This window comes from Hyla sarda, chromosome 12 (genome assembly GCF_029499605.1).
Source record: "Hyla sarda isolate aHylSar1 chromosome 12, aHylSar1.hap1, whole genome shotgun sequence".
NCBI lineage: Eukaryota > Metazoa > Chordata > Amphibia > Anura > Hylidae > Hyla > Hyla sarda.
In genome coordinates, this window is record NC_079200.1 from 85,040,705 (window position 1) to 85,058,434 (window position 17,730).

The window sequence follows — 17,730 nt, forward strand, 5'->3', positions numbered from 1 at the left end:
CGTTCTCTATTGTCAAAGTGTTGGTGTGCACAAGTAAGTATTGAGGATATCCATTAGCTAAAACCTAAGTTTTAATAATATTCTTAGGATAAAATATATGGACCCAAATTTTTTTTAAATCAAACAAAAGGAAAGGTGTGTAAAAAACACCATGTGCCACCTACACTACCAAGTTTGATGTGATGCAAAAACCTCTAAAAGGTGGAACGGGACAACGTATGGTCCATTGTAACTGGTGGGGTTAAAAACTGACCCTGTAGGACCCTACTCTCGCCCTATAAATTCCCTTCTTGGCAAGTGTTACTCGCCCCACACAGGAACCTCTTGCTATTTCCACCTAAAAACCCTGCCATTTCCTAGGGTTTTTAGGTGGAAATAGGGAGAGGTTCCTGTGTGGGGCTGCCCTTTTTAGGGTGAGTAACACTTGCCTCTAAAAGGTGGAACAACATGTGGTCCATTGGTGTAAATGTTGGTGGTAAACACTGACCCTGTAAGGCCTTGGCAAGTGTTACTTGCCTTAAAAAGGGACCACCCTTTTTAAGGCAAGTAACACTTGCCAAGGCCTTACAGGAACCTCTCTCTGTTTCCACCTAAAAACCCTGGGAAATAGCAGGATTTTCAGGTGGAAATAGAGAGAGGTTCCTGTGTGGGGCTGCTCTTTTTAGGGCAAGTACAATGGACCATACTTTGTTCCCTTCCACCTTTTAGAGGTTTTTGCATCACATCAATACTTCGTGGTGTAGGTGGCACATGGTGTTTTTTGCAGACTTTTCCATTTGTTTGATTAAAAAAAAATTTGGGGTCCATATATTTTATCCTAAGAATATTATTAAAACTTAAGTTTTAGCTAATGCATATCCTCAATATTTACTTGTGGTCTGATGTGGAGGAATGTCTGTAACTGGGGAGCAGCACCTTAAATATTTTCTGCAGTATCCATATTTGTGAAGTCCTGGTGTGGCACCATGGTCAATCTACTCTGATGCATCAGGCATTGGTGGGTAGAAATACTGGCTGATCCAAGCCTGCTTCAGCCTGACAAAGGTCAGTCTCTCCACACTTTTGGTGGGCAGACAAGTTCTCCTTGGGGTTACAATGGCCCCCGCCACACTAAACACCCACTCTGATGGCACATTACTGGCCGGGCTGGACAGTGTTTCCAGGGCAAACTCTGCTAGTTGCGGCCACAAATCCAGTTTGGCTGCCCAGAAGATCTTCAATGTGTGTTGGCAGCGTCATGTCAAAGTATGCCACCACACCTGCTGGTTCAGGTCCTGCTCAAGTCAACCTGCTGCTAATGAGTTGCTTCACTATGCGAGTGAAGAAAGCTACTCATCAGCGACTGTAGACTCTAGGCTGCTGCTGATGGAGCTGGTACTGCTTCTGCCACCCCACCCCTCCCCAGCAGCCATGGCAGTGGAACATGGGTGCAGAGGGCCCCCGAGTCAGACCTGCGAGAGGATGGACAATGGCGCAGATAGGCATTGGCCAACTGACTATGTAGGATGTCTCTGTAGTAGGTCAGTTTGTCCTCCCTCTCAGTGGGTGTAAAAAAAGGCCCCCATTTTGTGCCGGTAGCGAGGATCCATCAAGATGGAGAGCAAGAAGTCATCCCGCTGCCGAATGGTGACAATTTGGCGGTCACTACGCAAGCGAGCATGCATCATGCCATTTGTGCAAGTGACTCGGAGGGACTCCCTGCCTCCATCTCCACTGCATACTGCCACGGTGTGTCTGTGTCCTCTGTCTCGTCTTTTTCATCACCCTGTAGCTCCACAGGCTGCTCCTGCTCCTCCTCTCCTCCACTATAAAAACCACCCATTTCGTTACACATTGCTCCACTGTCCCACCCTCCTCCTCCCCCTCCTCTTCCAGTTCTGCCCCCACAAGGCTCATGTGGCTGTGAGATGTAGGCGCCACGTCTCCAGAGCCCTGACCAGCCATCATCTGTTGTAGGAAATTAAGCTGTGGAATGATGTTGTTCATCCTGTAATCCTGGCGACTGACTAATAATGTGGCTTCCTCAAAGAGCCTGAGACAACGGCAGGTGTCACATATGAGCTGCCACTGATCGAAGTTACACAGGAGAGTACCCCTATCTGCTTAGATCATCAAGAAATTGCTGATGGCCTTTCTCTGTTTCTCTGCTGATGGCCTCTGTTGGAGGGCGGAATTCCAACTTGTGGAAACGTCGCAAATCAGACTATGTTTGGGGATGCCGTTCTGAAGCTGCAGCTCAAGAAGTGAATGCAAAGTTTCTTTCCCATTTTTAGGATGTCTTGCAGATGGGAGGAACACTTTAGGAACCGCTTGACAACCAGATTGAACACGTGTGCCATGCGGGGCACATGGCTCAGGCTTCCTTGACGCAGTGCAGACAAGATGTTCTTCCCATTGTCAGTCACCCATTTCCAGTTTTCATGGAGAAAGCCATGATTCGATTTATTGACAAATTACTTTTAGCAGTTCCTCCCCTGTGTGTCTCCGTTTGCCAAAGCAAACCATGTGAAGAACAGCGTGACACCGCTGTGTCCTGTACACATGGTATACTGGAGGGGCACTGAGACTTGTCCGTGCAGTGGAGGCTGAGGACACGGTGGAGGATGAGGAGACAGAGTCCGACACTGTCGCAGGACCAATGGCCTGAGAACGTGGAGGCAGAAGTGGCGTGACCTGCCCAAGTTGCTGGTGTGGCTGTGCAGGAACCACATTCACCCAGTGGGCTGTAAAGGACATGTATTGTCCCTGACTGTAGTTACAGCTCCACACGTCGACGCTGCCGTGCACTTTGGTACACACTGATAGGCTCAAGGACTGGCCCACCTTCTGTTCCACAAAATTGTGCAGGGCTGGTACTGCCTTTTTCGCAAAGAAAAGACGGCTTGGAACAAACCATCAGTTCATCAGTTCTCTGAAAGGTGCAGAGTCTACCACTTGAAAAGGGAGGGACTGCAGCACCAGCAACTTGGTCAGGAGCACATTCAGCTTCTGCGCCGTGGGATGAGTGGGTGCATACTGCTGTCTCTTGGACATTGCTTCGCTGATGGATTGGGGGTAGACCATGTGCAGTGCTGTTTGAGATTTATTGATGATATTTTGTTTATTTGGCAGGGGTCTGTGTCCGAGTTGGAACAATTTATGGTGTCATTAAATGACAACAAGATTAACGTGAAATTAACGTAAGAATACAGCAAGCAAACAGTAAAATTTGCATATAACATTGGAAAAACAGCAGGATGGAAGCCTTTCCACAGACGTTTTCAGAAAGAAAACAGCCAACTCTCTATTACATGCCAGGGCAATTCCCTCTGGTCAATTTTTAAGAATGAGGAGGATGTGCTCGACATAGGAAAAATTTGAAAATCAGAGTCGCGACTTGAGGGAAAGATTTAAAAAGAGGGGGTATAGCAATCGAAATATAAAATATGCATACAGGAGAGCAAAAAGAGAACAAAGAAGTGAATTATTGCAAGGAAAGAAAAGATACAGGGAACAGGGAAATGTCACAAGATTTATAACAACTTATAGCTGTCAGTGGGATCAGACAGCATTCCAAAAAAATTGGAATATACTGAAAACGGACCATATCTTGGCCCTATTACTACGGAGAGAGCACCATTCACAGCAAAAAAGGAAAAAGTCTAAAAGACATTTTGGTAAGTAGCCACTATGTGGCAAAAACCAAGAACCCCTTTGGGAATCCCACTCCATGGGTAGGTTGCTACCTTACCTCGTCACTTTAAGGCAGAACATTACTGTGATCCAACACACCTAAAAGTAAGAGGTAGAGAAAAAAATTAATCTAGAAATAAGATTTGGCAATGTAAAGAAAATCCTGGCCCAAAAGGAGTGTAGGTGGATAGTTCAGTTGGAGACGATGACACCAACGGGTCTAAATGAGCAACTGATGTTTTTTCCCTTCTTGTAATTGGATATCCATTAGTGATATTATTTTTCCCGGTCGCCATGAAAGCACCACCTGAGTATAAGAAGAAGAACCCTCCTCCTCGGCCTCAGTGTGTTTGCTGTTCCTAAGGAAGCCCGTCTGGTGTAAGATAAAATGCTGAGATCACGCCGGAGCTATACTAAATCCCCGTATTCTCGGGGTATGGGCAGTCCTGATCAGTCTCCCTAGTCTGGGAATTATAGTCTGGCTCCACTTGGCCTGCCCCTTACCTGCTGATCAGCGCTGGTGTCTGGGGTCTCATGCGGGTCCGGGCAGGTGACGGAGTAACAGAGGAAGTCTTCCTGTTCCTTCTGCATGTGTCTCCATTGTGTAACGGGTGACGCGGGAGGAAGAGCCGGCACCGGATATATACGTCACAGGGTCAGGAGACGTGAAGTGACGTCAGACGCCGGCGTTTCTCAGTGCGGAAGTGAGGTCTGATAGTATTTAGACCACAGCCGCACAGGACAGCATCCGCTGTAGTGGAAGCCAGCCAGCAGTAGCAGCCTGCAAGCATGAGCTCCAAGGAGAACACCAGACGAGACCCTGCTGAAACTCCAGCAAAAACCCTCTCCACGGTAGCCAGCGTTTCCTGAGTGAGTGTATCAATTTCACTTTGGGGATCTTTTTTTGTAATACCTAGTTTGGTCTTATTTAATGTTAGGGTGATGTACATAGAAAATAGACAAAGAAATAAAAACACCTTGAATGTAATACACGTAGAACAAGGATACATCGGGGCTATGAAAAGATGACTTGTCCGTCATGTGTGGCCAAAGTTTTTCCAGCTGAAGTCCCCTCGCTATTATCTTCTATGCAAGATTTAATTAGACTGGAGATACAGAATTCTTTAAAAAGTCCCCACCCAACACCCCTCCCATTAAAAATGGACAAAATTATCAAAAACGTATGTTTTTTTTTTTTTTAAATAAAAACGGACGGAACTGTATGCACTTTTAAAAACAGTGTACAGTTTAAAAACACATACGGTTTACTTTTTCCCACACTGTTCCATCCATTTTTTTGCCATACGGTTTTCTTTAGAAAAACGGATTGAAAACATTATGGCAAATACGTGATGTGAACCCAGCCTAATTCTGCCCGCAGAGGTTTGTGGCTAAAAGGGGTACTACCGTGCTGACAACTTATCCCCTATCTAAAGGATAGGGGATAAGTTGCCTGATCGTGCGGGGTCCCGCCGCTGGGGACCCCCGCGATCTCGCACGCAGCACCCCGCTCTCATCAGGCCCCAGAGCGAACATCTGCTTCAGGTCTGATGGCGGGGCCGGTGATCGTAACAAAAGACTGCTTTATGGTCTCTATATACCTAACAGAAGGGTATCTACATGTCCCAATACATCCAGATTACCAGAAGTAAAATTAGAAACAGGACTGACTCGCCTACAATTCAGGGCCTTGCCGTTTGAAATAGCCGTAGCCCCCAGAGTTTTCACCAAAATAATATCCGAGATGGCAGCACACATCCGAGAAGGGGTAGGCTTATTTTTCCCATACTTATACAATTTCCTTTTGGAAAGACAAGTCACAGAATTTTTAAATCACACTATTACCATCCTAAAAAAAGTTAGGTTGGATTATAAATTGGGGAAAGTCATCCCTGGTCCCAGAAAACAAAAAACTCTTTCTAGGTATAATCCTAGATTCTCAGCAACAAAAGTCTTTTCTTCCGGACCAGAAAATTCAAAAAATCAAAAACACAGTGAGGGAAGTATTGACTAGCCAGTCCATTTCCATAAGAAAAGGGATGTCTTTGTTGGGCCTATTTACTGCAGCTATCCAATTCCACTCAATGGCTCTACAAGAAAATTTACTCAGCTGTTGGAATGGTGCAGTAGAAAGTCTAGACATAATGTTTCTCCTGTCTTACAAAACCAAAGACTCGCTTCTCTGGTGGTTAATAGAAAGCAATCTGAGCAAAGGCCTTGACTGGGTCCTAGAAAGTACAAAAATTCTCACAACAGACACAAGCCCTTGGGGATGGGGGACGCATACTGGAGAATTAAGTTTTCAGGGTCGTTGGGATCCTCAAGAGTCTTTCCTTTCTTTAAACGCAAAAGAACTTCTGGCAGTCTACTATGCTCTAAAGGAGGCACAAAACCAGCTGTACTGAGAAAACATAAAGATTTTTTCAGAAAATTCAACTTCAGTGTCGGTTATAAACTGCCAGGGCACTACAAGAAGCGAGTCGCTTATGCAGATTGTCTCCATGTCTGCTGTGCATTTGAAAGGGGCTTTAAACACAAAAATATGGGAATTTTGCTCTTTAAATCGGAAGGACAGACCTTGGGCAGTGGACGCTCTAACTCACCCTGGAAATGGGAACTAGTATACATATTCCCTCCTCTTCAGTTGCTTCCCAGTATAATCAAGAAAATAAGAATGGAGAAAACCCAAGTAATCTTGTTAGCTCCCTTTTGGCCAAGCAGGGCCTGGTTTTCGGCGCTGAGAGAGCTGTCACTGTCGGATCCCTGGGTCCTTCCGGAATCACCAGACCTTCTAACCCAGGGTCCAGTGTCTCATCCGCATGTCAGAAGTTTCCTGTCAGATGTCAGAAGATTTATGTTTCACATATAGAAATTTAATAAAGGGGGTATTTATGAAAAACTTTTTTTATATCAACTGGCTCCAGAAAGTTAAACAGATTTGTAAATTACTTCTATAAAAAAAAAAATCTTAATCCTTCCAATAATTATCAGCTGCTGAAGTTGAGTTGTTCTTTTCTGTTTGGCAGTGCAACAGTGCTCTCTGCTGACATCTCTGCTTATCTCAGGAACTGCACAGAGTAGAAGAGGTTTGCTATGGGGATTTGCTTCTACCCTGGACAGTTCCTGAGACAGGTGTCATCAGAGAGCACATAGACAGAAAAGACCAACTCAACTTCAGCAGCTCATAAGTACTGAAAGGATTAAGATTTAGAAATCTGTTTAACTTTCTGGAGCCAGTTGATATATAAAAAAAAAAGTTTTTTCCTGGATAACCCCTTTAATGATGTATTCACAATTTAGTCACAAATTATTCATAGTCACAGATTGAACCACAGGTCGTGGAATAGAGATTGAGTTTGTTCGCAACAAGTGGACCAATACTTGTAGTATGCATAGAGTTATATTTTTGATATGTTCACATACAGTATAAGACCAGTCTTATGTTTGGCGGAATTCCATTGAAATAAGTGGGGCTTGAGAACACTGAATTTTCTCCGCAAATCCGCCGGAAATCCAAAGCAAGCTTTGCTGAACGGAATTTCTGGGGAATTTTGGAAATTCCGCCACGTGAACATACCCGAAGTGTGTAAAAGATCTCATGTTCAAAAAAATTGCACTTCATAGATCACTAACCACTGTAAAAACTCTTCTAAGGTAGTACACCACCTGGTTATGTTTCTAAATTGTTTTAAATGAAAAGTCGCAGAAAAGTGCAATGACATCATTATGAAGATAATTTCTTCATACTTACATTATGCGGATAATCCTTATACTGTGAAATAAAGGTGCATATTGTTGCAATACTGTGGCATTGCTGTGTACATTAGTTTACTTTTGTGTCATTACCTTAGGCATTATCCTGTACTGTGATGTCATACATTATCCCGATATTTTTCCACAGACACACAGACAAGCCAGACAGACTCTCATCCAGCATAAATAATCAGAAGAGTCCATTCTCCATTCCAATGTGTAACGTATATTCCAACACAGCTTACAAAGTTAGCCACAACGTTTCGACCCTTACAGAAATTGAGGGTCTTTATCAAGCTATTTGCTGATCATGCCAAATACCCACAGTCTCCGTAAGGGACAAAATGTTGCGGCCTCTTTTGGATGCTATGTTGGAATAAACTTTCCATACTCTGAACTTGAAGCTGATGGTTTTCATGTTGGGGCCCCATTTCAAGTTTTGCAGCTTTTTGCCCCTGGATACAGGTTACAGGGTAGCAGAAAAAGCCAGGGAAGAGCCTTCAGCTCTTTTTGCTGTGACCCTTTTAGGCATAGGGAGGTTATTGAGGGGATCTCTCGGCTAGGACTGGCTGTTAGCAAGAGTGGGGGGACGATGACAACGCTGCATAATGGACCTGACTTTTCCTTGTTCACAGAAGCTCTATGTTTCCCATGAAAATCCATATAAGTAGCAGTGGGTGCACTCATCAATATATGAGCCCCCTACTGTTCCTTATGGGTTTGTTCTGTAAGAAAAGAGTTCTCTGTAGGTTTGCACTAAGAAAGGTCTAGAGAAGACAGGAGGAGATGCAGAACCAAGTGTGTGGCCTCATTATTCCTTATCAGCATTTCCTCCCCACGTGGCTGCAGCTCAGGTATGTGAAGGGGTCAACTGTCCATCACCCCCATAATTACCTAGGAGAAACAGGCTTAACCCTTTATCTGCCTGTTGTAAGTATGGTATTTTGCTAATGAGACAACCTGTTCATGACCAGCATTTCTGTCTATACTTCACATATGTTCTACATTACAGAGAATTTATGACCTATCTGGGTTGTTGGGGCCGCTATTCCCTTACCATCTCACAGACATTATTTAAATCTTTAAGTAAAAGGCATTAACTACTGAGCCTATGTAAATCCTGCCTTATATCAGTGCTACCGGAGACTGGTACTCCCTGGTATAAGTGCTACCGGAGACTGGAACTCCCTGGTATAAGTGCTACCCGAGACTGGTACTCTGTGGTATAAGTGCTACCCGAGACTGGTACTCCCTGGTATTAGTGCTACCCAGACTGATACTCCCTGGTATAAGTGCTACCCGAGACTGGTACTCCCTGGTATAAGTGCTACCCGAGACTGGTACTCCCTGGTATAAGTGCTACCCAGACTGGTACTCCCTGGTATTAGTGCTACCCAGACTGGTACTCCCTGGTATAAGTGCTACCCGAGACTGGTACTCCCTGGTATAAGTGCTACCCAGACTGGTACTCCCTGGTATAAGTGCTACCCAGACTGGTACTCCCTGTTATTAGTGCTACCCAGACTGGTACTCCCTGGTATAAGTGCTACCCGAGACTGGTACTCCCTGGTATAAGTGCTACCCAGACTGGTACTCCCTGGTATAAGTGCTACCCGAGACTTGTACTCCCTGGTATAAGTGCTAACCAAGACCAGTGCTTCCAGACTTATATGCTTTCAGTAGTTGACATATGAGTTGCTGCCTTCTAGTTATATGTGATGCATATGTATTTGCTGTATGCTGCAGAGCTGAGTGATCTTATGGCTGAGTATAATCCCAGGTAAATGTTGCTGCACCGGTAGAAGCTCCACAAGATAATTTTCTCCCCCCTTGTTCTGGAAACTGTCTCTGTCATAGCCTTCTGCAGATTGTCTTCAGATGCTTTTGATCACTCCCAGCAATGAATTATCTGCAAAAATTCCCCCACTCCTTCTTTAGGCAGCTTAGAATATAGACTGTCCAGCATCCCCATTGGAGTTGATGATCTTGCCCAGGGTTTAACTATCCAACAAGCTTTCAGATCACTGGAAATTGAACAAACTAGGTGGCTCCTGTGTGTTCAATCTAGGTGCTCCACACCCTAGTACAGGACCATCTTCAGACTCAGCAAAGAACACACACCACAGGGATTGCGTTTATCCAACATTTTTATCCATTCCTTTTCAAATGCAAAATACACATACTTTTTCAATACGGATGTCACATGAATACAGTGATCCCTCAACATACTATGGTAATCCATTCCAAACGGACCATCGTTTGTTGAAATCATTGTATGTTGAGGGATCCGTGCAATGTAAAGTATAGGACAGTGGTCTACAACCTGCGGACCTCCAGATGTTGCAAAACTACAACACCCAGCATGCCCCGACAGCTGCAACATCTGGAGGTCCGCAGGTTGTAGAACACTGTTAGAGAAAGTTGTACTCACCTGTCCCCGCCGTTCCGGACCGTCACCGCTCATGCCCGGGATGTCGCCATCCATCGCTGTCGCCGCTTCCCCAGGGTGTCCCCGACACTTCCCCAGCAACCGCTCTCTCCGTCGCCGTCATAACGTCGCTACGCTCCTATTGGATGACGGGACGGCATGCGCGGCGATGTGATGACGTCGATGGAGAGCGCCGACGATGCAGGGGATCCCGAAGAGGACGCGCCGGAGCCCCGAGGACAGGTAAGAGACATCACCGGAGCTCACGGGGCACCGTAAACGGCTATCCGGTGGCTGCTGAAGCAGTCTGCACTGCCGGATAGCCGTTTATGCGATGGCCCCGACATAAAAAAGCATCGTATGTTGATGCTGCCTTCAACATGCGATGGCCTCTGAGAGGCCATCACATGTTGAAATTATCGTATGTCGGGGCCATCGTAGGTCGAGGGGTCACTGTAATCGCCCAGTGACAAGTAGCAAGAGACCATGGATTAGGCGTCTCTGGAAATCATGTGTAGTGGTATCAGATAACAGGAATATTGGGGTAATCTGCCCCTGTCACATGACTTCTTGACTGGAAACATTCACTTAACCACTTAACGACGCAGGACGTATATTTACGTCCTGCGCCGGCTCCCGCGATATGAAGCGGGATCGCGCCGCGATCCCGCATCATATCGCGTCGGTCCCGGCGCTAATCAACAGCCGGGACCCGCGGCTAATACCACACATCGCCGATCGCGGTGATGTGCGGTATTAACCCTTTAGAAGCGGCGGTCAAAGCTGACCGCCGCTTCTAAAGTGAAAGTGAAAGTGACCCGGCTGCTCAGTCGGGCTGTTCGGGACCGCCGCGGTGAAATCGCGGTGTCCCGAACAGCTGATCGGACACCGGGAGGGCTCTTACCTGCCTCCCCGGTGTCCGATCGACGAATGACTGCTCCGTGCCTGAGATCCAGGCAGGAGCAGTCAAGCGCCGATAATGCTGATCACAGGCGTGTTAATGCACGCCAGTGATCAGCATAGGAGATCAGTGTGTGCAGTGTTATAGGTCCCTATGGGACCTATAACACTGCAGAAAAAATGTAAAAAAAAAGTGTTAATAAAGGTCATTTAACCCCTTCCCTAATAAAAGTTTGAATCATCCCCCTTTTCCCATAAAAAAAATAAAACAGTGTAAAAAAAATAAAAAATAAACATATGTGGTATCGCCGCATGCGTAAATGTCCGAACTATAAAAATATATCATTAATTAAGCCGTACGGTCAATGGCGTACGCGCAAAAAAATTCCAAATTCCAAAAAAGCGTATTTTGGTCACTTTTTATAACATTAAAAAATGAATAAAAAGTGATCAAAAAGTCCGATCAAAACAAAAATCATACCGATAAAAACTTCAGATCACGGCGCAAAAAATGAGTCCTCATACCACCCCATACGTGGAAAAATAAAAAAGTTATAGGGGTCAGAAGATGACATTTTTAAACGTATAAATTTTCCTGCATGTAGTTATGATTTTTTCCAGAAGTGCGACAAAATCAAACCTATATAAGTAGGGTGTTATTTTAACCGTATGGACCTACAGAATAATGATAAGGTGTAATTGTTACCGAAATATGCACTGCGTAGAAACGAAAGCCCCCAAAAGTTACAAAATGGCGTTTTTTTTCCGATTTTGTCGCACAATGATTTTTTTTCCGTTTCGCCGTGCATTTTTGGGTAAAATGACTAATGTCACTGCAAAGTAGAATTGGCGACGCAAAAAATAAGCCATAATATGGATTTTTAGGTGGAAAATTGAAAGGGTTATGATTTTTAAAAGGTAAGGAGGAAAAAATGAAAGTGCAAAAACGGAAAAACCCTGAGTCCTTAAGGGGTTAAAGGAGTAGTCCGGCGCGCACTTTTATTATTTTATCCGGTCCGGGCTGCAAAATAAAAGAAAACAAGCTTTCTCTTACCTGCCAACGAGCCCCCAGAGCTCCGGTACAGGTGTTCAGTCCCCGGGCTGTATTCTTCTTACTTCCTGTTAGCCCGGCACGTCACACGGAGCTTCAGCCTATCACCGGCCGCAGCGATGTCCCGCCTCGGCTGGTGATAGGCTGAAGCTCCGTGTGACGTGCCGGGCTAACAGGAAGTAAGAAGAATACAGCTCGGGGACCGAACACCTGTACCGCAGCTACGGGGGCTCGTTGGCAGGTAAGAGAAAACTTGTTTTCTTTTATTTTGCAGCCCGGAACGGATAAAATGATAAAAGTGTGCGCCGGACTCCTCCTTTAAGGAGCCTGCATTTGTCTCTCCTCAAGGCCTGCAGAGCAGATTCTCTGCAGCTTCAGTTGCTGGTTTGTGTCCGTAAACACATGAAATCCTATAGACAATAATATTTATGTGTGACCCCAGCTGACTCCAACTGCAAATGATAATACAAACCTAAAAATATCACAGCAGGACACAAAATATGGTAATGTAAGTACATAGCTGCACCACCAGCAGACTAGTGAGTGCAGCTCTGAAGTATAATACAGGATGTAACTCAGGATTAGTAAAGGAAACGTGATGTAATGTATGTACACGGCAGAATAATAAGTGCAGCTCTGAAGTATAATACAGGATGTAACTCAGGATTAGTAAAGGAAACGTGATGTAAGGTATGTACACGGCAGAATAATAAGTGCAGCTCTGGAGTATAACTCAGGATCTGTACACGATAAGTAAAATAATGTAAACGTGTAGTTTATAGGGAGATTATATTTATATGTGCCATGTGTATTAGGTACAGAGAAGAAACGTTTTTGATGTATGTAGTTGACCAATCTAGGTGTTTCTTCCAGGATTCTCTTAACCTCTTAAGGACTCAGCCCATTTGGGCCTTAAAGGACATCTGCAGCATTACAAACACTTATCCCCTATCCTCAAGATAGGGGATAAGTGTTTGATCGCGGGGGGTCCGAACGCTGGGGCCCCCGGCGATCTCCGGTACGGGGCCGCGGCTCTCCCGTGCAGGGGGCATGCCAGCCGCAGCATGACGTTGCGGCCGGCACGCCTCCTCCATACATCTCTATGGGAGAGGCGGGGAGGCAGCATTCGTGCCTCCCCGCATCCCCCATAGAACTGTATGGGGACGGGGAGGAGACGGGGCGTCACCGTCGACCTCTAGGTCGACGCTACGCGCCTTAGCGCTCACCATGAGCGCTTATGGGGGCGCCCCATTAGGGAGAACGGGGGGGGGGCCCAGCGGTCGGACCCCCCCGCGATCAAACACTTATCCCCTATCCTGTGGATAAGGGATGAGTGTAATGCCGCTGCAGTTGTTCTTTAAGGACTCACTAAAATGTTTAAGTTTTTGTTTTTTCCTCCTCGCCTTCTAAAAATCATAACTCTTTTATATTTTCATCCGCAGACTAGTATGAAGGCTTGCAATTGAGCAAATTTTGGAAGGTTTTGTTTTCATGCTGTATACTTTACAGTAAAATAGACCTGTTTTCTTTATTCCGGGGGTCAATATGATTAAAATGATACCCATGATTACATACTTTTCTATTACTATACCGCTTAAAAAAAATCGCAAACTTTTTAACCAAATTAGTGTGTTTAAAATCCCTCTATTTTGCTGACGTATAACTTTTTCATTTTTCCGTATAAGCGGCAGTATGAGGGCTCATTTTTTGCGCCGTGATCTGTAATTTTTTTTGATACCTCATTTGCATATATTAAACTTTTAATACATTTTTTTTATCAATTTTATTTGGAATAAAATGTTATAAAAAAGCAGCAATTTGGGGCTTTTTTTTTTTTTTTTACGTTCACGCCGTTCACCGTACGGGCTAATAGTTTGAATATTTATGCACGCGGTGATACCAAATATGTTTATAAAAAAAAAATGTACACTTTTTGGGGTAAAATGGGGAAAGACTGACAATTTACATTTTTATTGGGGGGGAGGGGATTTTATTTTTTACTTTTTTACTTTTATTTTCACACTATAATAGTCCCCATAGGGACAATCATTCCATTGCTAATACTCTTTAGTGCTATGCATAGGGCATAGCACTGATCAGTGTTATCGGTCATCTTCTGCTCTGGTCTGCTTGATTTCAGACCAGAGCAGAAGACCCATGGAAGGCAGCGGAGGCAGGTGAGGGGACCTCTGTCTGCCGTTCTGGATGATTGGATCGCCGCGGCAGCGCCACGAGCGATCTGATCATCCATTTTAGTGACCGCACTGCAGCAGATGCCGTGATCTGTATTGATCACGGCATCTGAGGGGTCAATGGCGGCCGTCGGGACATGCCGCGCATTACCCGAGCATCGCTCCGATGCTCCCGATTATGTATGGGACGTAAATGTACGTCCTGGAGTGTTAAGTACCACCTCGCCAGGATGTACATTTACGTCCTGCGTCGTTAAGGGGTTAAAGGGATACTCCGGTTTAAAACTTATTTTATTATTATTATTTTTTTTTTATCAACTGGTGCCGGAAAGTTAAACAGATTTGTAAATTACTTATATTTAAAAATCTTATCCCTTCCAGTACTTATCAGCTGCTGTATACTACAGAGGAAGTTCTTTTCTTTTTGAATTTCTTTTCTGTCTGACCACAGTGCTCTCTGCTAACACCTCTGTCCATGTCAGGAACTGTCCAGAGTACAAGCAAATCACTTTCTGGCACTAGTTCATTTAAAAAAAAAAAAAAATATATATATATATATATATATATATATATATATATGTGTGTGTGTTTTCCACCGGAGTACCCCTTTAAGATGTCTATGAGATGTTGCAGTGGTGTGTGGTCACTTCCTGGAATGTTGCAGGTTAACTCACTCTGGACTCTCCTGGTTAATTCCTCAGCTCTCTGTCCGAGAAGTGACTCTTCTTTAGGAACATGACATCCAGTATATTCACTGCCTCCACAACACATTCCTTTTCAGTAGAGATATAGCTTTGAAGCAAACTGGTAAGATAAATCTTTAATTCTAGTGGATGTACTCAGCACTGCATGGACTCCTGGCAACAGGCCAAAAAGCTGGAGCCTCCAGGCATGAAGATGCTAGCGCCCCGGGTTGGTTCGAGGGATTTTGTAATGTTTTTACATGTTATAGAAACAACAAAAATCTTTTGGCAATATTCTTAGTGCACATTACTGAACTATGGTCATTATGGTTGCTCCGCTGTTCTCTTTATTTTACATGGCTACTTGTTTTACTAATAGAAATAAAAATAATTCTCCCCCCCCCCCCCCCCCAAAAAAAAATACAATGCAAGCATCCCATTGTTTACTTACGCCTCTTTATTTATGCATGCCACTAATCTCTTTACTATGAACCTATAAGCATTAGTAATATAGGCATGTTATGTCTATCTTTATGTGTCCATGTGTAAAGGTACAAGGTTTTGCCTTCATATGTAGACAAGGTCCATGTACAGTGTCCCAAGACCAGCTTGAAGATGTTGTGTGGCTGAGGAGTCTCTAAGGGTCTATTCACACGGCGGAATTTCCGCTTGGGGAATTCAGCCTCAAATTAAAAGCCCATAGACTTCTAAGGTGTTCTGCACCCCCATTAACACTTCTAAATTTTCGCTTGCGGAATTCCGCAAGCTGAAATTCGGAAGGGTGAATGAGAGGGCAGAACCCCATAGAAGTTTATGGGCTTTAATATGAGGCAGAATTCCGCAAGCAGAGATTCTACCATGTGAATAGACCCTAAGTGTTTACATCTGGATTAAGAGTTTAACATGTATGGTTTGCCATTTTGTGTGTCACACTGCTACCTCTGCATACACTGAAGTATTTAAGAAGTGCATTTTGGTCTTAAAGGAAATCTGTCACCAGTGTCACCTGCACTAACCTGTCGGTACCGACAGGTAGTGCAGGTGACACTGATGACAACGGTACTTTGTCCCGTTCTGTGTCGGGGATCTCCGGTAATCTTCTCCATTAAACTTCAGCTCCGGACCGGCTTGGGGCACAGGCAGAGCTTAGTGACATCACCGCTGCTGCGGTCCCCAGCAGAGAGCAGCAGCAGCTTGGGGCAAGGGCGGAGCTTAGTGACATCACCTCTGCTGGGTCCCCTGCTAGAGAACAGCAGCAGTGATGTCACTAAGCTCCGCCCGTGCCCCAAGCCGGGCTGGAACTGAAGTTTAATGGAGAAGGGAAGTTTAAGAAGGGAAGAATAAAGCCTGGTAGAGTATGTCTGTTTCCAGCCTGCTGCCAAACAAGAAACCAAGCCCTGGCATGTCAATATCCAGTTCCAATTGGTAAAGTTCACCTAAGTCAGATGTGGATTGGTCATAGTGATCATGGTACCATGTGGCATCTCTAGGCTACATAGAGAGGGCAGTTCATGCCAAGTATCCTGATCCTGCTCTGAGAGAATTGTCTAGACAGAAAGAAGAATAGCTCAGCAAGTACTCTTCTGCAAGCACCCAACTCTCTGTGGGCTTTCAGACAGAGTTAGTCCTGTGCGGCTGAGACATCATGATTGTCAGGGCCATGTTAAGAGTTCATACTGCCCTAGGTGCTAGGTAAATGAACTCCCTAAATGTCACATCATAAATATTATATCAGAATACTGGAAAAAATGTAAAAAAGCATACACAGTGGTGTACCCACCCATAGTATGATGTGCACACGCCCTAAATTTGCCCAATTCGTTTTTTTTAATGGTATCCAGTCTCTGTGGGATATATGGGAACATGAGCATAGCTAAAGGCTCCTAGGCCCTTGTGCAGATGTTCAGCTTGGGCCCACCTATCCCTGGACAACCTTTTGTTTCCTACATATAATATTGCCACAAATGGTGCCCCTTAATATTATGCTGTCACATAGCGTGCCCTTTTGTCAGCTCATCCTGTCTCAATTCTCTGGATGCCCATGCATTTGCAGCAACAGGAGAATTAACCCTTACATAGTAAGATTAATTACATTAATTAACTGCAGAGAAACAGTGAAAGAGGCAATTTCTCTGAGGTAATCAGCACAAAAGAAGAGATCAGAAAAAAAGTTAACACTGTCTGGACTCTTTCAATTGCACACACCATCATATGTTTACCCTCCAGCCACCTCACCCAAGTGTTCCCCAAGGTCAAGGACTACCACCTATTGTGCAGACCCCAGTTACAAAAGTCCACCAGGGAAAGTATAGGGTTAGCCATCCACAAAACCACCTGTGACAATTCTTAGACTTTGCCTGATCAACTAGCACCTTCAGCTGCCCAGGACTACTCCTCCTATCCTTTTTCTGGGCACCACACATGTCCACCTTATGGGTGTTTCTATGTCTGCCTTCATGTGCCTATTTTGTATATATTCACGTCTGTAATTATGTTACCAACAATCTGAAGACAATGACATCTAACGCCTCATTCTTTGGTGAGCTGGATATTTATAACTTTTTTACAATTCCTTCATATTCGCATCTTTACTTGTTATCTGTATAACTGAGGTACTGAAGATTGTTGAGCATCAAGGCCTGATGAGACCAGCTTATAAACATAGAATGGTGAGTCCTCCCAAAATGCTGAATTTCTCTGCTCACATGGACTGAATTACTCCTGTTGCTTTGTACTTCTGCTCTTCATGTCTAAGTCCATAATCCCTTAGTACAGATCTGTGAACGTAGGCTTCCATGGTGGAAGTAACTGGGTGAGCTGATCTTGGACCTTTTGTTGTGTTTGGTCATTCCTATAGTCACATGTATGACTAGCACTGTCAGTCAATGGTTTAAACAGCCGGACACAGTAAAAATGTTTACATAATCTGAGGCATTCAGGAAGATACATTTAAAAGAATTTCCTTCATGGAGCCTGAAACAACAAGATTGTAAAGAAATAAATAAAACCTGGAAGAAGTAACAAGCAGCGATCATATGGTCATTGTTATTG